The sequence below is a fragment of the Tursiops truncatus genome, chromosome 3 (assembly GCF_011762595.2).
Source record: "Tursiops truncatus isolate mTurTru1 chromosome 3, mTurTru1.mat.Y, whole genome shotgun sequence".
NCBI classification, from domain to species: domain Eukaryota; kingdom Metazoa; phylum Chordata; class Mammalia; order Artiodactyla; family Delphinidae; genus Tursiops; species Tursiops truncatus.
In genome coordinates this window covers 33429321-33454103 of record NC_047036.1, presented here as the reverse complement: position 1 = coordinate 33454103, position 24783 = coordinate 33429321, and the positions used below count along the sequence as shown (strand labels likewise).

The 24783-nt window shown below is 39.8% G+C and overlaps 1 long non-coding RNA gene across 1 annotated transcript in view; it reads left to right on the top strand.

Moving 5' to 3' along the window:
• Positions 1-24783, top strand: part of LOC141278271 (uncharacterized) — a 123854-nt gene that overhangs the window by 38316 nt on the left and 60755 nt on the right. The window contains exon 2 of the long non-coding RNA XR_012330662.1: positions 11267-11382. This is a non-coding gene — a long non-coding RNA (uncharacterized lncRNA). The remainder of the gene's footprint in view (positions 1-11266; positions 11383-24783) is intronic.

Below are 24783 nucleotides of genomic sequence, written 5' to 3'. Positions count from 1 at the left end.
CAGAATATGCACAGTAAGGTGTAGGCACTCGGTCACAAGTACAGAAACTTTGAGGCACAAGGAAGATGGTCATTACCTATTTTACTTCCTTTCAGTATTCATGCCAAGTGTTTATGTCTGAGATAATTGAATATATATGGGAGGAAAAGTTCAGATACCTTAAAAACCCTTTCAGGGATCTATATAATGCTACATAGCTCTCCTGCTGGCTTATAATGATGGTTCTGAGTGGTCAAGAAATTATTTCAATCCATTTACTCTGTTCAGTAAGGTAAGTAAGAAGATAATGTTCGGGACTTCCTTGTTGGCACAGTGGTTAAGAATCCACCTGCCAATGCAGGGGACACAGGTTTGATCCCTGGTCCGGGAAGATCCCATGTGCCACGGAGCAACTAAGCCCGTGCGCCACAACTACTGAGCCTGTACTCTAGAACCCGTGAGCCGCAACTACTGAGCCTGCGTGCCACAACTACTGACGCCCATGTGCCTAGAGCCTGTGCTCCTCAACAAGAGAAGCTACTGCAATGAGAAGCCTGTGCACCACAATGAAGAGTAGCCACTGCTCACCGCAAGTAAAGAAAGCCTGCGTGCAGCAATGAAGACCCAAAGCAGCCAAAATTAAATAAATAAATAATAAAAAAAAATTATAAAGAAAAAGAAGATAATATTCAACTAGCTTTCTGTCAAAATGGTTAAGACGAAAGAATTGTGTCTTCCAAGAGGTAAACTTAGGTTATGTAGAAAATTCATTTGTATTAAGGGCTTCATTCCAAGATGAGGGGAGAAAATTGGTATACTTATGGGGCGTGTATACTATATACTCAGCCAAGTGACAGATACAAGTGGTGGTGAAGGCTCTCGTAGGTGTCTCAGGACATGAAAGCTGTCACCAGGGTCTTGAAGGTTTGTCCTGTGTCTGCCAGCATGTGAGATGTGAGGCAAATGGAGTTCTGTGCTCCTGTAGAGCTGGTAAGGGCAGGAAGGACAGGAAGGGCTTCATGCTTGGTAGGGCAAGTTGGAAATCTGAACACATTTTCCTAATAGTCTTTAGGTTCTTCAATAGGAAAAGATTTGCTTTTCTATAGATAAAATTGCATGAACGGTGATGAGTTGCCAAGACTGGCTCACATTAGTCTTTGTGTTCTACAATATACCTGAGGTACTGAGTTCTAGAACTCCCCCTTAGAAGCTTTTGGAAACAATTTCCTATGATGGAGTTCCCAAAACAATTGATTCAAACCATTTATACTCTAAGGGTCTTGAGAAATGTGGAATTTGGATGGTCAGGAGTAGACAGGGACAACCCAAATTGCTGAACTTATAAGGACAGAGAAAATAGGGTGGGGGAGAGAAGGAGAGTAGGCATTCTAGGCAGGGAAACAGCAAGGCAGAATGCACCGAGCAGTGGTTCCCAACCGTGACTGCACATTTGAATCACCTGGGAGGCTTAAAAAAATTACTGATGACTAAGGTTCTCTCCAGGGATCAGCCTTGGCATCAGTATTTTAAGAACTTTTGAGGTGACAATGGACCACATAGGTTGAGAATCACTGACTTAGAATCTGGAATGAATCTTATGTGTTTGGAGGACATGAGATCATTTTGCAAAGAAGTCCCCCTTCCCCTTGTGAAGCAGCCCATGGATAGGCAGGAAGCGTCTCAAAGGACTCTGAAAACTGTTCTCATCTGAAGGATGAATAGAAGGCCACTATTTTTTTTTTAGCAGTAATAAAACAAGAATAATGTAGTGTTTTGTGGCATTTATTATGTAGGCAGGGCTTTGTAGATTATTAAATATAGAGATATGGCTACTAGTGAAGAGGCTACTGCTATAACTGAGGCATGAGATCGTAAGGCCTTGGGTAGGAGCTGTGGGAACAGAAACAAGGGCACAGGATGGAAGAAACTTTGAAAAGCTGAAACACTAGCTTGTGTATCTTGAGTACAGTTGGTACTTAAAACTTGTAGAGTAAATGAGTGGAAGGAGCTAAGGAGAAAAAATCATCAAAGAGGACTTCAAAGTATGAGGACCAGGAGAATAACACTACCATGACAAGGAATGGGGGCAGGCAGGAGGGAGGAGTTGCTTTAGGTGGAAAGACAGATTCCATTTTGGATATGTTACATTTGTGGGAACAGTAATAATGACAACAGCTAACAGTGCCTACTCTGCCTGCAGGGTGGAACCCATGCTTACTTCTCTAGCCCCTCCCGAGTTCAGGGTCTCCGGTCATGGTCACTCCTAGTTCTAGGGTTTTCCCACAAGCCTTCCCCTAACTTTGCTTGGGGTCTAGTTCCTACCCTTCTTTGACCCCACCCTACTCATACTTGATGTCTCCTTAATGCACGATTTTCTTGCCATGCTGCCACCAAAATTCATTTCCCTGTGACATCATTTGGCATCTTGTCTCTCTAGACGTTTCCTTAATAGCACATATCTTGTACAGCTCACTCCCCCACTAGAACCTCCGTACAGGCAGAGACCTTGTTTATTTTAATTACCGCTGCACTTCCAGGGGCCAGCACTGTGCCCATCAAATGCCAGGTGCTTGAAGACCTGAATGAATATGTGCTAAGCATTTTTCATGCAGTGTCTCTTTCCACCTTCACCACAGACCTATGAGGTACATATTATTATCAATCCCATTTTACAGACAAGGCAAGAGAACCTATCCAGAGTTACATAGCTGGTATGTAGCAGGGCTGGACCATGAATTCTGCTTTCTCCGGTGCCAAAGCTGTGCTTTTTAACCTCTAAGCTATTCTGCCTCAACCAGATGATTAAATATATAAGAGCTTGGGAACACAAGCACAACTGTAAGAAGACAGAAAGGAGGAGATGCAAAAGAGAGAAAGAGGAAGTTTTAGGGAATTGGAGATATTTGAATATGAAGGGATCTTAAAGGTCATGGAGCCTTCAGGGCACAGGTGAAGCAAACTGGTCCAGGAGGTTAAATGCCTGTACCAAGGTCACACAATTGGTTATAGTTTGGGAGTGTGCTAGGTCCCAGGCTCCCTGCTTCTGATTCTGTGCCCTCTCTATAGGCAGAGCAGGTGCGAGCAAGTTGTTTGGGACAAAGGAGTAGACAAGTTGCTTTGACTCCAAACTCAGTTTGAAGACAGAGAGAAAAGAAACTAGGAAGTAACTGCAATGAGTATTGCGGGTAAATGAAGTACTTTATGGACTCTGGTATGGCTCTGATTACACCATAACTGTCTTTTGTTGTAGCAACAGAATTAGCTTGCCTTTGATGTTGGTTCCTTAGATTCCTTTCATTTTGGTTCATTTCATCACTTTGTCAGGATGATTGGAAAGGAGGTAATAGCTATGCCCTTGCTTCCTGAAAAGACATGGGGCTTTTCTGATACTTTGGGCTGTTGTTGCCAAAATGTAGTCCCTATTCCACTCCAAACTGCCCCACCAATTTTGCCAATGAGAAATTAAAATAGAGGTGACTCATCACTTTTGGGTAAGAAAGTGGGGTAGCTAAGAAGTAATAAAGAGGAAAAAGGGAGGGAAGTATGTTAACTTGTTACCAGAATTAAATTTGGGTTATATGTCCTATATTATATAGGCCCAGGGTGACATAAACCTGTCGATGTGACATAAGTTTATAAATTTCTTATTCTCAAGAGCACCTGAGTGAGTCTGAGCTTCAGACTTTCCCTAGGGTCAGATGAATACCTCCAGAACTCTTATATCTAATTTTAGACTTCTAAAACCGGGCAGGAATTACCTTCACTTTGGGAAGAAGAGAGAGATGCTTCCTTTTCTGGGACCTCCTCCTTAGGGTATCTGGTACATTGCCACATCACTGCTTACATCACTGCCAGGCCCAGGTCGAAGGGAGGACCAGAAATCCGAAGTCCGTGGCTCAGTGCCCTGAGCGGCACTTTATTTATATCAGTACAAATGATGTAGACTGCTTTTACTTTATTTCTCATCAAGGTTATTCTCTATGTCCAGAACTTGGCTACCCAGGCTGGCATTTCCCTAACGTAACGTGTGCCGCCATTTTCCCTGAGGTGTTGCCTCCCCGTCCGCTTTCACGGTGTTGATGTGAGAGAACAGATGGTTAAGAGTCAGATGGTGCCACTGTATTATTATTATTATGTGTGTTTGATGGAAACTGAAGTCTAAATTAGTATAATTTCCCTGAAGTTACGACTAGTGAGAAATTCTCTTACAGTCTGGCCTTTGTAACATTTCTCTAACAAAGCCAGGAATTTATCTGACATCTGTTTTCTATGGAACTCAAAGTGATTAACATGTGATCTGATTATTTTCGTAAGTCCCTGGATGTAGCAGGCGACAGGGCATATCTGCCTAATAGAAATGTTGGACCACAAGAATTGAGGTGAAAGGTTCCCTCCAGATCATTTCTTTCTTTCTGGTGGAAACTTGAGATTTCTTGCCTTTCATTCAGGTTTCTCGGTGGCCTTGACTTCACAGGGCAAGGTGTGTTTGTGCTTTAGCTCAGTCTCCTGAAGATAAACTTTCCCCCAGAGGATTGTAGTTCTCCATAATACTATAATGAAAGTGGAACAGGGATGCATTTCTCAAGGTCTACACTTATTCTACTTGCTCACAGAGTGAAATAAAATCAGGAACTGGAGTCAAAGCTTCTAGAATTTCTTACCTTAAAAGCAGCTGAGGGCTTCCCTGCTGGTGCAGTGGTTAAGAATCCACCTGCCAATGCAGGGCACACGGGTTCGAGCCCTGGTCCAGGAAGATCCCACATGCCGCGGAGCAACCAAGCCCGTGTGCCACAACTACTGAGCCTGAGCTCTAGAGCCTGCGAGCCACAACTACTGAGCCCACGTGCCACAACTACTGAAGCCCGCGCGCCTAGAGCCCGTGCTCTGCGACAAGAGAAGCCACCGCAATAAGCCCGCGCACTGCAGTGAAGAGTAGCCCCCTCTCGCCGCAACTAGAGAAAGCCCACGCACAGCAACACAGACCAAACGCAGCCAAAAAAAACCCCCAGCAGCTGAAAGGCAGAATGAATGTGAGTGAGGCTTATAATTAGGGCAAGCATATGATTTATCTTGTAAAACACGACCCTCTGACAGTGAAAAAGGGTACTATAACCCTACAACAGGCTTAAAGTGGGACCGTCCTGGGTAAACCAGGGTCGTGTGGTCACTCTGCTTTATACTGGTGGGAGCAGTAGGGTGTTAACTCCCAGAGCTGAGTACCTGGCACATTGCATTCATTAAGCTGATGTATAATAAAGTCCCATTGTAGGTGCTGTTGAGAGAAACTGATGTATAATAGGTATACCTCTCCTGCCCTCAAGGAGTTGTGAAAGAGACAGCTGGTACTAAAAGTCAAAATAATCTGGTATAGGGCTTCCCTGGTGGCGCAGTGGTTGGGAGTCCGCCTGCAGATGCAGGGGACACGGGTTCGTGCCCTGGTCCGGGAAGATGCCACATGCCGCGGAGCAGCTGGGCCCGTGAGCCATGGCCGCGGAGGCTGTGCTCCGCAACGGGAGAGGCCACAGCAGTGAGAGGCCCGCTTACTGCAAAATAATAATAATAATAATAATAATCTGGTATATTCTTATTTATTTCGCTCTGTTCTCACTATTTTCAGCACTTCCTTATTTGAAAGGAAATGCTATAATAATGTTGTTAACTTGATTTAGTGAGATATAGTTTACAGAAATTCAGTTCTCTTTATAAAATGCTTTTATTTCCCAGTTGAATATACAAATGTTTTCAACTATATTCTTCTTATGGATCATAACAATACTAGGTCTGATAGACATATTTTAATAATAAAATAAATTATATTTTTACAAAATTGTCTCCATTTAATGTAAGCAAGCATATTACATTGTGTAGTGCTTTCAAGTTAACAAATTAAATAACATAAACATGCTCTCAAGTATCCACCAGGCACATAGGGGCTACTCAGAAAATACTTGAATAGTTTTCCTATATTTATTTATTTTGTTCAAGGAATCATTCATTCAAATGAAATCTTACGCAGGATTAACAAACAAAAATTATTATAATAGAGTTTTTTATGACTAAAAGGAAGACATGGTCTTGAGTCCATACCTCCATTTCTTATAACCCCTATCTGTTGGAGCAGATATGAAAACTATTCATCAAAGATATGGAAAAGGTCACTTGTTGTGCAATATGGCCAGGATAGGCACTCACATCTCCTGGCTCCAGGGCAGAGGCTTTTCTGTTACAGCCAGAGCTAGATTAAGGGGAGTGAGAGGTAAGTTAGCCAGACAGCTCTGGAGCAATCCAATTGATCAGGACATTACTGGAAAAGTAACATAGATGGAAGATCTGAACATAGATCTGAACATATGTACCAGAATTCTTCCTGGAAGACTATCAAATTTAGTTGGAAGAAGGAGGTAGGGAGATGATAGCTATTTCGGTAAGTCATGAGCATGGGAGATGAGGTCCCACCAAATAGTATGTTTGAAAAACTGGCAAATAAATACTCCTGGAACTGCTTTCAAGGGAGATGGATCAAGTTTTTTGTGCCATTGGTTTGAGTTTGCAGATTTGGGGCCAGACTTACTAATTGGAGAATTGAGGAGAGAGCTTTCTTTCAAACAAATGTTGAATAATTGTTTAAAGGATCTTAGTTTTGAAAGGATGCTAAATAATTAACCACCCAGGACCTAAAAGTCTGGGTCCAATCCAGATCACTGAACTCTGATTATCTCATCTGTGAGTCAGAAATTGAAACTCTTTCCCTTAGAAACAGATATATGTTAGATTGTGAAATTGTAATCATATAAACTGAGAGAGTGCAAGGTTTTTTCTAATATTGCCCTCACTGAAAGAAGGTAAAAATATATCAACCTGATAATAACTTTTAAAGAATTGGCTCAAAATTTTGGGCCACTTAAATAAGTTTAAAATTGGCTTCTGACTGCAAAAATCAATCAATCAATATTAATGAATGCTTCTCATGCTATTATAGTAATATTTCCCAAACATTTTTGATTACAGCATGCTTTAAGAAATACATTAGATATCACAACCAAGTATATAATTGACCAAAAAAACCATTTTTGAAATGTTTGAAAAGTTTATGAAGTGGCCCTTACCTTTACTATGTATGTCACTTTTATGTTTTTTATTCTATTCTATTTTGTTTAAAAAGTTCTGGTCATGACCCACTAAAATGACTTCATGACTCTCTAATGGATCATTACATAAAATTTGAGAAACAATGCTATAAATAATATGAGAGGAATCAAAGGTAAAGTTCCTGAAAAAGAGGGACTTGTGGTCTACTTGGGGAGAGAAAACTAACTTAACAAACCTTTGAGTGTATTTTAAGACTATGATTAATTAGTCGCTAAATTGCATGATGCAGTTTAAGAATGATGGATGTTCAGCTTTTATTGGTGTGTTTTCTGTATCGAAATACACATCTAAGATAAAGAAGACAACTTTTGAGCTTCCCTGGTGGCGCAGTGGTTGAGAGTCTGCCTGCCAATGCAGGGGACACGGGTTCATGCCCCGCTCCGGGAAGATCCCACATGCCGCGGAGCGGCTGGGCCCGTGAGCCATGGCCGCTGAGCCTGTGCGTCCAGAGCCTGTGCTCCGCGACGGGAGAGGCCACAACAGTGAGAGGCCCGCATACCGCAAAAAAAAAAAAAAAAGAAAGAAGACAACTTTTAAAAAGTATGCTTATTTGAAACTGTATTTCATGTTTCCAAGATGCACCTTTTTACATATTCTTACATCTCTGAAACTGGGGTGTTATCTTACCATTGATGATATTTTACAACTGATTCATTTGTCATTGCCTGGGCATGTGCAATCTTGGTTGTCATTGCTGGTAGCATGATTGGACAACTGAAACCTTTCACCATTTTAATCTATGAACCATTTGAAGAAGGAATATTAATCTTTTCTAATAAGGAATTCAATCCAGTCTAATAAGATCAAGTAAGTGTCAGCATCAAATTTACAGAGTATTGTTGGTGGCTTGGAGAAAAAGCTCAGAAGCAACAATGGTGCAGACTTCCAAAATAAAAGACTGCCTTTCCAGTACCACGGTTGACACAAAAGTCAATGTCGGGACTTCCCTGGTGGCACAGTGGTTAAGACTCTGTGCTCCCAATGCAGGGGACCCGAGTTCGATCCCTGGTCAGGGAACTAGATTCCACATGCATGCCACAACTAAGGGTTCAAATGCCACAACTAAGGAGCCCGCCTGCTGCAAGTAAGACCTGATGCAACCAAACAAATAAATATTAAAAATAAAGTCCATGTAATATGGAAAACACTAACATCAATAACTGTCAAAAGGTGATTTAGAAGAGCTGGACTCTAAATTTGAAGAAGTATTAGGGTTTTCTTCACCAATTAATTTTGCTTATACATTCCTTTGTTGTTTATATATGAGGGATTTATAATAAAAAGACTATGCTTAAATAAGTCTAAGAGAGCTTTTTAGGGAGGCTATAAAATGCAATTTCTAAGTGATAAGAAAGCATTGTGTCATTGTTTAATTGCAGCATTCTTTCTTATTAGCACATTAAATGCCAATCATATCTTATACTTACCATCAGTCTTAAGAAAATGCAAATTAAATACCATTACATACCTACTAGAATAGCTAAAATTAAAAAGATTGACAAGCCAGTTGTTGGTACGGGTGCAGAACAACCGGAGCATTGCTGGTGAGAATGCAAAAATATACAGCTACTTTGGAAAACAGTTTGCTACTTTCTTAAAAATTTAAACACACGCTTAGTGTATGTCTCAGCAATTCCACTTCTGGGTACTAAACAAAGAGAAATGAAAAACATGTCCTCACAAAGACTTGCGTGCAGATGTTCATAGTAGCCCCAAACTGGAAACAACCCAAATGTTGTTTCATAAATAAATTGTGAATTGATAAACTGTGGTGTATAAATATAATGACCTGGTATTCAGATATAAAAATGAATAAACTATGGATACATACAACATTATGGATAAATCTAAAACGTGAAAGAGCCAGGTGCAGAAGTCTTCATATTGTATAATTTCAATTATATAAAGTTCTAGAAAAGGCAAAACCATAGTGATAGGAAGCAGATCAGTAGTTGCCAGGGACCAGGGACTGAGGCGAGGAGACGCTACAAAAATGTTTGAGAGAATTTGTTGTGAAAATGGAAATATTCTTTGTCATGATTGTGGTGGTGGTCACACAACTGAATCCATTTGTCAAAGCGTATTGAATTGTATACTTAAAATTGGTAATTTTTAAAAATGTAAATTGTACATGAGGGAATCACCAGGTAACATCCTGTATGTTGCCCCAGTGGAGGACTTATTTTTAATATACAAAGGGTAATTTAAGTTTTATCTAAGATCCCCTTAGAGGGTCCCACGTGCACATGTCTTTAAGGTTTTACTGTACTCACTTTGGCATATTGCCACACCAACCTGTGAACCTTTCGGCACCAATATGACCCTGATGCAGTTGCTGATATGAAGGAAACAGGTTACTTGGCTTCGTTTGAATGCGTTGCTATGGGTGTGTGACAGAGGCTGGTTGGAGTGTGCTGCTACGGATGTCCCAATAGAAATGCCTGAGCCACCATGCCACAGGTGTGTCAGCCTATGTCCTTATAGGTTGAGAATATCCCTAAAAGGAAATTGAAGCTTAATTCTTTGGCTAGAATTCCTTGTATAGGAGTTTGTATGCCTCAACTAGAAGAAGCCATAAAGTCACAGGGCATTCAGAGATTTCTAAAAATAGTTTCCTTATGAAAGAGGGGGAACCATGGGCTTTTCAGATGGCTTCAACTGACTATATTTTCAGACCACATCTATATTCCATTATGTTTAATTTTTTGGATCCATTCTCATAGCAACAGAGAGATGAAATGTGGTTTTTACTTTGGTAACTGGGTTGCTGCTGTATAGTCAGAAGGAAATTTTATTTAGTGCCATCGTTCAGTGGGCTGAAGCCCTGGTTTTTAAGGTATCCTGAAGGAAGACCAAATATCCATTAAATTAGTGGTAGGTGGGAGGAAAAAGAAGTTATTAGGCAAAAATATGAAATACTCATCTATCAAGCCACTAGTCAAATGTCATACGCTTTCTGAAGTCTTTCCTGGCCACTCTAACTTCCCTTTTTGTTCTCCTACAGCACTTGGACTGTCCCCCTATTATAGCAATGATAACATTGCATTAGAGTTACTTGTGTACATGACTGTTCCTCCACCCAGTTATGGTCTTGTAGAAGACAAAGGTAATATTTTTCAGATTGTATCCCTAGTGCCTGGCAGAGTTTGACATATAGTATGTGACTGGTCATTGATTGTTGGATCATGGAAATATGGAGATGTAAGAGAAATGGAAAATTTTCTTAAATGGATGTATCCTAAATAGCATGTATCCTATATTAGCTCTTTTGGTCAAAACAGACAATATGGAAACGTGCTCCTCATTTTATAGTAGATGAGGAAGTGTGTCATAGAGAGGTTCAGTAACTTCAAGCGACACAGCTGGCGAAGGTACAAAGCCAGATTCAGCCAATTCTCAGTTCCACATTCTTTCCAATCCACCCCAATGTAATTCACTTTAGAACCATGGAGGAATAGAAGTTATTTTCTGATTGTATGGAGAAAACACCAAGCAAAATAAGCTTCCTTTATGTTATGGTGTATGTTGATTCCTTCCGTCATGTTTAGAATACTGCAAATGGAGAAACGCCTTTATAGTCAACGTAAGATTCTTGGTATCATGAGACTTCAGAGAAGATCAAAGAACTGAATCTTCTCAGAGGAAGACTTTATAAACAAAGTAATGTTTTAGTGTTAATGTCACATAATGACAACTTTTATTAAGTGCCGTATTTGGACTAATGTCACGCCTATGTTTATAATTCATCAGTTTTTGTGAGTTAGATGAATTTCTTGTATAATACAAATAAAACTGTGTTTGACCCATAGTGTAGCAAGTGCTCAATATTCTTATTCCTTTTTTTTCCCTTAACGTTCTTTAACCAGGTTTTTTTCTTCTGGCCTGTGACATTCAGAGGAAGCAACTGAAGTGCTTGTTACGGTAGCTGGAAGAACCAATGGACAATTTAAAAGAAGTTATTCTGCTTATAGGGAGGTTCTAGTAGAGAGAGTTGGTCTCTCAACTCTCTCAAGAGGATAAACTGATCTTAACAGGTTGCTACATCAGGCTTTAATAATTAAGCTTCCACTTGGTCTTAGAGAGGGGGAAGATCCATTAAGTAAATCACTCTTTTTCTCTCTTTTCCTTTCAAAAGCAGACACTAGAAGAAGCCAGTGGAGGAAGGTCACAAGAGAACCAAGCAGTGCGGCTGCTTTCCCAGTAACTCAAAGGCATCAGGTGGAGGCAAAAGAGGCAGAAACAAAAAAAACAAAGGTAACGTTTAAGCTTCTGAGAACTGGAAGGTGACATCTGAGAATGGCATGGAAAAAGACGAAGGGGAAGAGCATGGGGAGGGAGAGAGAGCACGGGTCTATGAATAAACTCAGTGGTCCGCATGGGTTTCAGTCTAGCCTGTCTTCCCTGTTTCCCATCCAGATAGCTTTCATGTCGCTCAGTTTTTCCATTAGTAAAAAGAAGGTGAGTGACCACTGAAGGTTCCTTGGTCTTTTGGAATAAGAAAATGCACCATTAGCTAAGATGTCCATTAATCTAACTATCATCTTAGTTCTAGCCTATGGATTTAGTTAGCATTATTTTCTTTGATGATTTTTAATTACTCTTTCAGACCCTAAGCACTTTGGCAGGGATATGGCGGGGAAAGTTGCTGTAAATCTAATTATGAACTGTATTGCTCTAATTGGGGTAGAAGCCCACAGGATCAATTAAATCCTCATTTCTTATCCTCTCGGTTCAAATGATCATCATTCTACATAGGTATAAAATCTCAGTGTTTTATAATCTCAGTGTGGCATAATTATAATTTTTTAAGCAATAGAACCCCAGTTCATTAGTAACATCCTGGTTAGGAGAGGCAGGAGTCTAAAACCTTACTGGGAACAACACTACGAGTATTATGAGAAGCTAGACTGTCTCTTTTCTTCTTGTCTTTCCACATCACGTAGCTTAGGCCAAGGAACATAGAAGGAGTGTAAATGGTTCCTATGGAGACCCTAATGCTTGATCTACCTTGTTAACTCCATGTTTAGTTGCTCATGGTCTATCGTAACTTGGCAGGTAGGTTGAAGTCTACATTCAAGCTTCAAGTAGCATTGAAGTTACAAAGGCTTCTGCAGAATGAGAGTTCCAAGATGCATTAGGATAATTAATCCTAGCTGCCACAACAAATAAAACCTTGAAATCTCAGTGGCTTGCCAAATAAATGCTTGTTTCTTGCTTACTTCCCTTTCCATCCTGCAGCTGTGGAATCTGGAACATGCAGCCTCTGTTTTTGTTGGTGGTGGGAAAACAGAGATGGCAGAGGTGCACTGGCTTTCTCAGCTCCCTTGGCCTGGAAGTCACATGCATTTTCTACCCAGAGTCCTTTTGGCTGGAATTAGTTATGTGACATCAAATGTACCTATAATGAGGGCTATGAAATATAGGGGAGTTAAGGAATATTTGATGAGCACTGTCTTTGACACATTAGGATTTCTGTAGGGCATTCCACTATACCTTTAGGTGCTGAGCTATAAATGACAAATAATGTACACATACAGATGAACCAGACAGTTAGTTCTGTGGGAAATTCTTTTTCTTCTTAATTTAAAATTAAAATTAATTTATTAATTTTTTCTTTTTTTTAAATTGAAGTATAGTTGATGTACAATGTTATTATATAAATTACAGGTTAAAACATAGTGATTCCCAGTTTTTAATACTTATTAACTTTTAAAATTGAGGTATAATTGACATATAACATTATATTAGTTTCAGGTGTACAGCCTGACTCGCTATTTGTATATATTGCAAAATAATCACTGCAGTAAGCATGGTTAACATCTGTCACCACACACGGTTACAAAAATTTTTTTTCTTGTAATGAGAACTTTTAAAATCTACTCTTTTAGTGACATTCAAATATGCAATACGGTATTATTAACTATAGTCACCATGCTGTATATTACATCCCTTATTTATTTTATAACTGGAAGTTTGTACCCTTTGATGCCCTTCACCTATTTTATCTGCTCCCCACCCCTGCCTCTGGCAACCACCTATCTCTATATGTGAGTTCAGTTTTTGTTTTGTCTTGTTTTTGTTTTTTAAGATTTCACATATAAGTGAGATCATATGGTATTTGACTTTCTCTGTCTGACTTATATCACTTAGCATAATACCCTCAAGATCTATTCATGTCACAAAAGGCAAGATTTCCTTCTTTTCTATGGTTGAATAACATTCCATTGTATACATATACCACATCTTCTTTATCCATTTGTCCGTCAATGGACACTTAGGTTGTTTCCATATCTTGGCTATTGTAAATAATGCTGCAGTGAACGTGAGGGTGCACATGTCTTTTCAAGTTAGTCTTCATTTTCTGCAGGTAAATACCCAGAAGTGGAATTGGATCATATGATAGTTCTATTTTTAATTTTTTGAGGAACCTTCATATTGTTTTCCTACCAATAGTGCACAAGGCTTCCTTTTTCTCCACATCCTTGTCAACACTTGTTATTTTTTTGTCTTTTTGGTAATAGCTATTCTAACAGGTGTGAGGTGATATCTCATTGTAGTTTTGATTTGCATTTCCCTAATGATTAATGATACAGAGTGTCTTTTCATGTACCTGTTGGCCATCTGCATATCTTCTGTGGAAAAAATGTCTATTCAGATCTTCTGCCCACTTTAAAATCAGATTTTTTTGCTACTGAATTGTATGAGTTCTTTATATATTTTGGATATTTGTGCCTTATCAGCTGTATGATTTGCAAATATTTTCTCCCATTCAGTAGGTTGCCTTTTCATTTTGTTGGTGGTTTCCTTAGCTGTGCAGAAGCTTTTTGGTTTGAGATAGTCTTACTTGTTTATTTTTTGCTTTTGTTGCCTTTGCTTTTGGTGTCAGATTTTAAAAATCATTGCCAAGACCGATATCATGGAGATTACCTCCTACATTTTCTTCTGGGAGTTTTATGGTTTTAGTTCTTAAGTACAAGTCTTTAATCCATTTTGAGTTAATTTTTGTGTAAGGTGTAAGATAGCAGTCCAGTTTAATCCTTTGCATATGGCTGTCTGGTTTTCCCAGCACCATTTACTGAAGAGACTGTCCTTTCCTTACTGTACATACTTGACTTTTTTGTTGTAAATTAATTGACCATATACACATGGGTTTATTCCTATGCTCTTTGTTCTCTTCTTGATCTGTGTCTGTTTTTATGCCAGTACCACACTGTTTTGATACTGTTTTATTACTTTATAATATAGTTTGAAATCAGGGAGCATGATGTCTCTAGCTTTATTCTTCTTTCTCAAGATTGTGTTGGCTATTTGGAGTCTTTTGTGGTTCCATACAATTTTTAGGTTTGTTTGTTCTATTTCTGTGAAAAATGCCATTGGAATTTTGATAGAGATTTCATTGAATCTGTAGATAGCTTTGAGTAGTGTGTACATTTTAACAATATTGATTTTTCCAATCCATGAGGACAGAATATTTTTGTCTTTTTCCATTTCTGTCATCAGTGTCGTAATTTTCAGTGTACAAGTCTTTTACCTTTTTGGTTAAATTTATTCTTAGTTTTTTTTGGATGCAGGAAATTCTTTTATTAAAATAAATTAAACATGAAAGGCAATTTTTTTTAATCTTTTTTTTTTTTTTTTTTTTTTTGCCATGTCATTGTTCTCCAGAATCTTTAACTGGATTCTTCTATGGAAGTCCAACTGAAAAAAACTATACAAGTGAGTTACATTGTAGATTTTAAGTTGCAAATGTTCTTTTGTTATATGGTTCTCATTCAACCAGCAGAATATTTTCTTTTTAACTCAGTATCTGTATTAGTCTACTAGGGCTACCATAACAAAATACCATAGACTGGGGCCTTAAACAACAGAAATTAATTTTCTCACAGTTTTGGAGGCTGGGAAGGCAAAAATTGAGGGGCCAGCTAATTTGGTTCCTGTGAAGACAGTCACCTTCTCACTGTTTTTGCACATGGCGGAGAGAATAAACCTAACTCTCTGGTGCTTTTTCTTATAAGGATACTAATTCTATCAGGTCAAGGCCATACCTTTATGAGCTCATTTATCCTTAATTACTTCCATAAAGGCCCTATCTCCAAATACAGTCACATGGAGAGTTAGGCATTCAGCATATGCATTTGGTGTGGGGGGGAGGGGGGCATAAATATTTAGTCTATTATAATGTCTAAGGATTTCTTATAAGAGATGAGTTCCTCTTGGCTAAGGGATGAATAAGAGCACAGAAGAAGTTACCAGAATGTCTCTCAAAAGAATCCTCCATAAAACAAAAGAGAACCAAAGTTTCATACTAAAGGTCAATCTGGAATTTTATATTGTTCAGGATGTTGAAATAAGATTTAAGGAGGCTGGTTCAAGTTGTTACAATTTTTCAAAGGCCCATCCACCTGTCAAGAGATCTGTGGGCTACATTTTATCTCTTTCTTACTGGCTCTAAGAGCTGGTGTTTCTTGAATGTTACATTTCTGTACAACATTCTATTTAGTTTGGATTACACTTGTGTGTCTTTGGCTCTAGGAACCCAAGAAGGGTCTCATGTATTTCTCCAGAGTTAGTTTCAAAGTTGTGCCCCTGAAAGACCATGTTTTCATGCAAACAGTGGTCACTTGGAAATCCTTAAAGAGAGCCTTCAAATAATAGAGAAATTAATAGAGAAATGTTTTGTTAACGATTAGAACACGTTACAATAAAACAATAGGGTAAACTAGCCACAACTCCACATAGAAGCCAGCACGAAGCCAGGGAACTGTCATTTGGTCGTCTGAAGCATTTCCTTAGGTTTTAGAGGGCTGGTTGGCAACAAACTCACATGTGTTTGCTTTTGGCTTCGACTTTTATCCAGTCTGAGGTCAGCTCTTATATAATAGTTCACTGGGATTTCACCTTTCCCTTACATCATTTACCACATCATAATAATTGATGGAAGCCACTTTTTAAAATAGCAAATTATATGGCTAAAGGAACGTATTATCGAAACAAGTGCCTTGTGAGCAGCGTGGCTAATAAATGGAGAGATTTCCATAAATTTCCAGTCTTTGTTCTTACTTTCTACTCAGTCCTCATCATGTTCAGGAGGCAGCTCCCCACAAAATGAGAGTCAGAACCCCCTTTGCTGCCAGGCAAGAGTCAGAGCTGGTCTACTTTAAGACACTTTTATTTCCATGGGTTAAAAGACATTTAATATTATATTAAATACCAATTAGTTAATGGTTGTAAAGGTCTTTAAGAAGGAAGTTGCACCCATCGTATGAGTTTGAGTTATTACCTTTTCATTATTTATAAAACACCTGGAAGTGCAATTATCCTTGTTTTTTTAGAAAATTATTTTGTGTGAACTCAACAGGATATTGTGATAATCATCTGAATTAGTGAGTCTCCTAAAGCTGTAATTAGACCAGAGAAACAAGAGGGGGATGGGCTAGACCAGAGGCTTGGCTAAGGGCCAGGGCCTAAGGGCCAGGGCCGGAAAGGAGGTACATGCAGGAAAAGGACTGGGGTGGGCGCGTAAGTGATTGCAATGACCTTCTTTCTGCCACTGGCTCTAGATGAGAAGAATATGATGGAGAAAAGGGAACTTGCCCCACAAATCAGCTAAATCTATAACTTTGTCATAGGTGCAGCCCTCTCTTGGCCTCAAGTATTATAAGTACAGCATAGAAGGAATGTGGGCTTTGCTTTCAAACAGCTCTGGTTGGAATCCTAACTTTGTTTCTTAGGAGCTATGAGACATTGGACAAATCACCTAGCCTCATTGATCTCAGCTTCCTAATCCATGAAATGGGGAAAATAGTACTTTATAAAATTGTATCAGTATTAGAAATAATGTGTGGCGAGTACTAACTACCGGGTACAATTCATTATGGGTGCTTAGTAAACTGTATTGATAATTGTGATCATTATAATTAATAGTAACCTGAGAAAAAGATAAGGAAGGTAAACTGTATCAGCAGTGACCAGTATTTGGAGTTGGGCCTTGCACCATAACGGTTTAATCAGGTAACACTGTTGATTCTAATAGTTTAATTGGTTATTCCTTTAAAATGAACACTATTTGTATTTTGAAGAGGTCTCCTGTAGGCATTACAACAATTTAATCCAACAAATGGCTTTGGAAAGAATTTCAAGCAGAGTCAGGCTGGTTGAGAAGAGATTTAGGGAACATGACTGACTTTTGACTTTTAGATCACATTGTATGGGGGACAGTTTGCATTACAAACAGACACTGGCATTTTACACTCTTCAGAGTTTTAAGAGTTTGGTGTTTGATGTGAGGATTAATGCAGTGCAAAGGCAAGGACACGAAGCATCTAAAGGTATTTATAAGTCAGTTGTTGTTACATTAAGATAAAGCATGACAATATTAGTCCTTTGTTGACATATATAATGGGCTTTTCTACCCCCATTATCACACCTCATAGTTTCTGGACTTGAGCTATGATTGTTCCAGAAAGAATGAAAAAAATATTGATATGACTATTTTAGACAACATTTAATTTCCCTGCTGATAATACTTATTTTTAAAACATTACTGAAATAATACACATTTATTCTTAAAAATCACAACAATTCAGAAGTGTCCAGAATAAAAATTGAATATCCTTTACTCCAAAGAAATTCATACCATTTTAATTTTGAAAATTTATGAAAAACATTAAAAATTAAATCAACATTTCACTTTTCCTTGACATTTGAAAGATGATGAGGGGCCTAGTGGTATTCTGGTGAAGGTTTGTAAACTCTAAGCATTTGAATGAGCACACTGTAATAATCTCTTTCATCCATGAATTCTTTCAGGATGACTCCTTGGCATAGGGCAGCAAGATGAGAACGCAAGCTCTGCCCTGGGAGCCTCCACACAGGTGTCAGGGATTTGTCACACAGGAATGCATGGCAGAGGAGTTTCAAATTTCCCTTCAGAATAACCGACCTCAAAGCTAACCAATAAAAAATACTCCTGTATAATAAGCCCGTGGCCACAGCGTAATGCATTTTGTTGTTGGGAGGAGCACACTGAAAAGGGCTTATGATTTCAATGCCCTTTAGAGTCAAAAGGATGACATTGGATTTTCAAAGTGGAGTTTCTCTCTGAGGTTCCATTTCTGGACTTCTCAGTGTGGAAAAGTAGTAAGACTTATAGGAAACAACACTGATCGTTGCTGAAGGCCTCTGCTGAAATTCATTATTGCTAAAAAGCCTTTATGAAAGACTTATTAAGAGTTTCTGGCTCCTGGCCATCAGGAGATTACAATTTATGACTGCAAGGATGGCAACAGATATTAAAGACATGTGCACAGTTGAGAAAGCGTTGGATGAATTTATGGAGGTGCCATTGTAGACAGAAAGGAGTAGGTATATGCTGGAGGGTGGAATGACTATGATAATAGTTTAGAAATGTCATTAAAAACATCTTTTGTTTGTTATCCATTCCTTCTTTGTTCAAAGAAAGGATTAGGCCAGCTTCAGGGATGCGTTTCAGTTACCTATCGCAGTGTAACAAACCACCCTGAAACTCAGCAGCTTGAAATATTAACAACCATCTAGAGACTGAGCTCAGGTGGGTAGTTCTTCTGGTGGTCTTGTCTGGGGTTATTTATGCAGCTCTAATTATCTGAAGGATTTCTAGGGCTGGAAGTCCAAAATGGATTTGCTCATATGTCTAGCACCTCAGCTGAAATGTCTGGAATAGATGGGGGCTGCCTGGGAATCAATCAATCAATCAATCAATCAATCTCTCTCATTATATTTCACATAGCGGCTTAAGGCTCCCAGATATGAAAGCAAAAGCACCCATATCTCTTAAAGCCTAGGCCAGAACTGGGCAAGTGTCACTTTTACCATATCCTTTTGATTAAGGAAATCACAAAGTCAGCCCAGATTCCACATCAGTGGGAAAATAGACTAATTTATTGATGAGAGGAACAGCAAGGAATTTGGGTCATCTTCAGTTCACCATAGGGTATATAATATACAGCGAGACAAGCAATAGTAACCTCTAAAAATTGCTATTAAACTTTTGGGTTGACAGGCAGCTAGCAGCTGTGACATGTTTCCACAGATAGCAACAAAACAAATGATCTAACTAAGGGACCTGAAAGGTCAACTTGTCAACTAGCTTGGCCCAAGGTTTAAAATTTTTCTGATCAGAGTTACTCATAAATTTTTTTTTTTTTGCGGTACGTGGGCCTCTCACTGTTGTGGCCTCTCCCGTTGCGGAGCACAGGCTCCGGACGCGCAGGCTCAGCGGCCATGGCTCACGGGCCTAGCCGCTCCGCAGCATGTGGGATCTTCCCGGACCGGGGCACGAACCCGTGTCCCCTGCATCGGCAGGCGGACTCTCAACCACTGCGCCACCAGGGAAGCCCACTCATAAAATTTTATAACATTAGAGTTGGGAGAGATTTTGAAGGTCACCCAGCCCAATCAAATGTCTTTTGACAAAAACAAGCTTTTAAACAAGATTGCAGATATTAATCTGTAGCACATCAGTGTAGCACATCTGCTGGCTGATTTGATTATATGACTAATTTGTTGTGGCTTTGGTTGAGGACAGGACTTAGGAAATAGAACACAGGACAGATACATTTTACATGGAAGGGAAAAGGAAGGAAAATACTCAGAGTATGGGGTGTGTTTACATCCCAGTAAGGTCCGAGGAATGGAGATGAGCACCGTACTCATAGGAACTACACAGCGCTTAGCATTGAGGAGGGATCAGAAAATCTGTAAAGAGTCTTTTGCTAAATTTGCAACTTTGCCTGAGGGAGGAATCTTAGAAGTGATTTGCTACGACTCTCTTCCCATTAGTCAGAGAGAAGACTTCTTGGAAGAAGTGTTTCAACATCACTGGAAATGAGAAGCAGCTTTCTCATGAAATGCTCATTTATTAGAGAGACATGCTTAATTTTCCTCCTAGAGATTATCCTTCTCATATCCTTGTATAAACTCAAGGTCTACCAAGAGATAGATAGATAGCTGATTTTCACCTTTGTCTTCCTATAATTCCTCTTCCTCATCTTCCTAGCATTGGAAGGTGTTAACTGAGTGATCTGAGACTGGGTTACTCACCGGCCTTCCCTATGATTTGCGGAATGTATGTTTTAGGTGTGGGTTAGCATTCTAGAGTGTGTGTTTATCATAACAGAGCCCAGAGAAGCCCAGCCTGCTGAGCTTTTGAAACACATTTCCTGTTTCATGCTGTAGTCGTCATCCTGGCAAGCTGGGCTCAACAGCTTTGGTCACATTTTCCAAAAATTATGGGAATACTTTGAGGTATCAACATGCCCCAACATGTTCTCAAGGAAGCTTCCAGAGGAGCTAGGGGCCCTGTGAAGCCAATACATTTCAGCTGGAGAAGGAAAACTCTGTAGAAGAGAAAATAATGGGCAAGGGATTTTCCCCTGAAAGTGGTAAGCAAGGGATCCGCTCCCTCCTCCATCTCTGCCCCTGACCTGGCTGATGGCATTGTTCTTCTTCTTCCCAGTTTCTGGTCTTTCTATCTCTTTGTTGACTAGTTTCTTAATGGGATAGAGTGCCTTTTCATAAAATTTGCTGGGTTCCTGAGTATTGTTTTCTTATCAGTATATAAGCACTGAGATCCCTAGATTTAGACAGAATTTGTGAATATAGTGGATGCATAAAAAAACCTAATGCAATTAAATATTTTTTTCCCCTTAGATACAGAATAATTTCAAATGATCCTGAAGTATTTAAATAGTCTCAGTATTTGGGGGCAAAATACACAGGTCCTTCCTTGTTTCTCCTCAATGTAAAAGATTTCTGGAACTTGGAGCTAATTCACAACTCTAGGTCCTGCTTCAGTTGGTGCTCTTATTATCGAATTAGCTAAAATACTAATTATTTAATGAGTTGAAGAGACAAATTTCCTGGTCCCACATGTCGTATTTGCAAAAACTTTGGATTTCTATTTCAATGAAGCTTAAACAGCAACTTCGTTCCTATTCTATGCAGTTAATTTGTGGTACTCTTTTTTTTTTAACTTTTTATTTTATATTGGAGTATAGTTGATTAACAATGTTATGTTAGTTTCAGTTGTACAACAAAGTGATTCAGTTATACATATACATGTATCTATTCTTCTTCATATTCTTTCCCCATTAGGTTGTTACATCATATTGAGCAGAGTTCCCTGTGCTATACAGTAGGTCCTCGTTTGTTATACATTTTATTTATTTATTTATTTATTTTATTTATTATTTTTTTGCGGTACGCGGGCCTCTCACTGTTGTGGCCTCTCCCGTCGCGGAGCACAGGCTCCGGATGCGCAGGCTCAGCGGCCATGGCTCACAGCCCCAGCTGCTCTGCGGCATGGTGGGATCTTCCCGGACCGGGGCACGAACCCATGTCCCCTGCATCTGCAGGAGGACTCTCAACCACTGTGCCACCAGGGAAGCCCTGTTTCTGTTTTGTAAATAAGTTCATTTGTATCTTTTTTTTTTTTTTAGATTCCGCATATAAGCAATATCATATGATATTTCTCTTTCTCTGTCTGACTTCACTCAGTACGACAATCTCTAGGTCCATCCTCGTTACTGCAGATGGCATTATATCATTCTTTTTAATGGCTAATATTCCATTGTGTATATGTACCACGTCTTCCTTATCCATTCTTCTGTCAATGCACATTTAGGTTGCTTCCATGTCTTGGCTATTGTAAATAGCGCTGCAGTGAACATTGGGGTGCATGTATCCTTTCGGACCATGTTTTTCTCTGGGTATATGCCCAGGAGTGGGATTGCAGGATCATATGGTAGCTCTAATGGAACAGGATAGAAAGCCCAGAAATAAACCCATGCACGTATGGTCAATTAAACTATGACAAAAGAAGCAAGACTATACAATGGAGGAAAGACAGTCTCTTCAATAAATGGTGCTGGGAAAACTGGACAACTACATGTAAAAAAATGAAATTAGAACATTCTTTAACACCATACGGAAAAATAAACTCAAAATGGATTAAAGACCTAAATGTGAGACCGGACATTATAAAACTCTTAGAGGAAAACATAGGCAGAACATTCTCTGATATGTATCGCAGAAATATCTTTTTCAATCGTCTGCCAGAGTAATGGAAATAAAAAGAAAAGTAAACAAATGGACCTAATTAAACTCAAAAGCTTTTGCACAGCAAAGGAAACGATAAACAAAACGAAAAGACAGCCCACAGAGTGGGAGAAAACATTTGCAAATGATGTGACCGACAAGGGATTCGTCTCCAAAATTTACAGTTTACGGTACGTTGCAGAGCACAGGCTCCGGACACGCAGGCTCAGTGGCCATGGCTCACGGGCCTAGCCGCTGCGTGGCATGTGGGATCTTCCCGGACCAGGGCACGAACCCGTGTCTCCTGCATCGGCAGGCAGACTCTCAACCACTGCGCCACCAGGGAAACCTAATGGTACTCTTGATTAACCTTCCCAGGAAAGTTGGTTCCTTTGCTCTGTGCCTCTGTCGGGGATTATTTTTCTTTTGAAACTTCATTAAAACACCACAGGGGTAAATCAATACCTGTTCACTCACAGTTTTTGTTTCTCATTTGTTCCACTGAGCTGATGGGATGAGAAGGATTTTTAACCCATTTAGCACTATCAGAAAGGACACCTCTGGCTAGAAATATTCCCAGTTGTTTGCAGTATCTATAAATTTGCCTTCCACCCCCCACCCCCCAATTCACCCTCCCTTTTCCTGTCTGCTTCCTGGAGTTTTTCTAAGAGACCTAATCTGGTCAATATCAGAAGATCTAGGTGGTCATCAGAAACAGCAGTATCTTAGGGTTCTGAGCCTCAGAGAAATGTCAGTGACTTTAAAACAATTTAGGCAAAGGGCCAAAACGTATCTACCAAGGTCTGCCTCTCAGGTTCCATGGGAATCTGCTAGCAGGGGCCTGCCCTGGGTGTTTCCCCATTTGCTTCACTTACAGGGATCTAAGTAGGCTTGGAAGGGAGGTGGTGTGGCACCCAATGAATGACTGGCATCCCCACACTTTCCACTAGGGGAAAGAGAGCAGGGGTAACTCCTCCCACCCCCAAGTTGGCCTCCACGCCTGGAGTCCCTCCCCCCTGTTACCAGAGATCAGATTTCAGTGACAGCCTCTCAGAGAGCAGCAACCTTCCCACAGTTGTTGGAGATTTTGCCTGAAGGCATTTCTGGGACTGGTTACAGGCTGAGAAGGGCAGAGGACAAGCAGCTCCTGACCTGGAATAGCTTGTTAGCTTCTGGCTGGTGGTATGCAGAGGAAGGTGGGGTGGTGAGGAGATACATGATTAATCATGTAATCAGTGGGCCTAGAGGAAGAGAGAGACAGGAGAAGAGAGCAGAGGTGGGGAGAGGAGAGGAGAAGAAAGCAGAGAGACTTGGGTCATGAAGGTTTTCCAAGGGAGGAGAAGTAGAAGAAAGGATTAGGAGGTTAAAGACAGATCCTTGAGGGACTCCTGCTCTTGATGGCATCTCTGTTAACCCATCTTCTACAGTAAGGTGTGTTGCATGTAGAACAGTCTTGTCTTCTTTCAAAGTCTTGAGAAATATGTCTAGGTTTCTGGCATGCAGCATGTTTTCATTCACCTCTGGGATATATATTTTGAATAAACTCTTCAAAAGAATTGCAAAAAAAAGGAAAAAACAAAAACAAAACAAAAGAATTGGCCGTATTGCCATCTCAAACTCCCCCCTCCCCAGTCTCTCATGAAGCCACTCCAGTTAGGCTTCCTTCCCCTCCATGCAGCTTAACAAGATCTCCAGTGCACTCCATAGATCCACCCCAAACCTGTCATTTACCAGTCTCCCTCTACCCTACGTTGGCCTTACTGTTCCTCCAATACCTGAAGAAATCTTCCACCCCAGGACTTTGTACTTGCTGTTTTCTCCTCTGGAATGCGCCTTCCTAGATACGTCTTGGTTCCACATTTCATTCTTCAAGTGACCCATTTCTCAGCAAGGTTTCCAAGATTACCTATTCCCTATTTCCATGTCCTGCATTCTTCATCTCATTGCTCACGACATGACTAGAATATAAGCTCCGTGAAGGCAGGTACGTTGCTGTTTACTGCTCTATCCTCAGAATCAGGAACAGAACCTGGTGCATAGTTCTGATGCTGATTCATGGATGACAAACTTGAATCAACCAGCTGTCTCACATCACCACGTGGCATTCAAATAGCTCTCAGGATGATGGATGTGTGTCTGTACATTCATTTTTGTTATTTATTCAGTGGGTTGTTTTTGACTAGTCTTAAGTTAAATGAAGTAGTTTGGTTTGTATTCCCATCACATTGCAAACTACTAGAGAGAAGGCATTATTTAATATCCTACAGTGTTTCAACTAAGCAAAATTTTGACAATAACATTTCAACATTACCTTCAAGATTATGTTTGTGGGTATACATGTGTACACATATATACATACATATATATTATATATATATATATATTTAGGGACTTTTTTTTAGAGCTCTCTTAAATTTATAACAAAACCGAGAGGAAGGTACAGAGATTTCCCCATAAGCCCACTGCCCTCACCCATGCATAGCCTCCCTCATTATCAACATGCTCGACCAGAGTGGTACATTGTTATAGTTGATGAACCTACATTGACACATTATAATCACCCAAAGTCCATAGTTTACC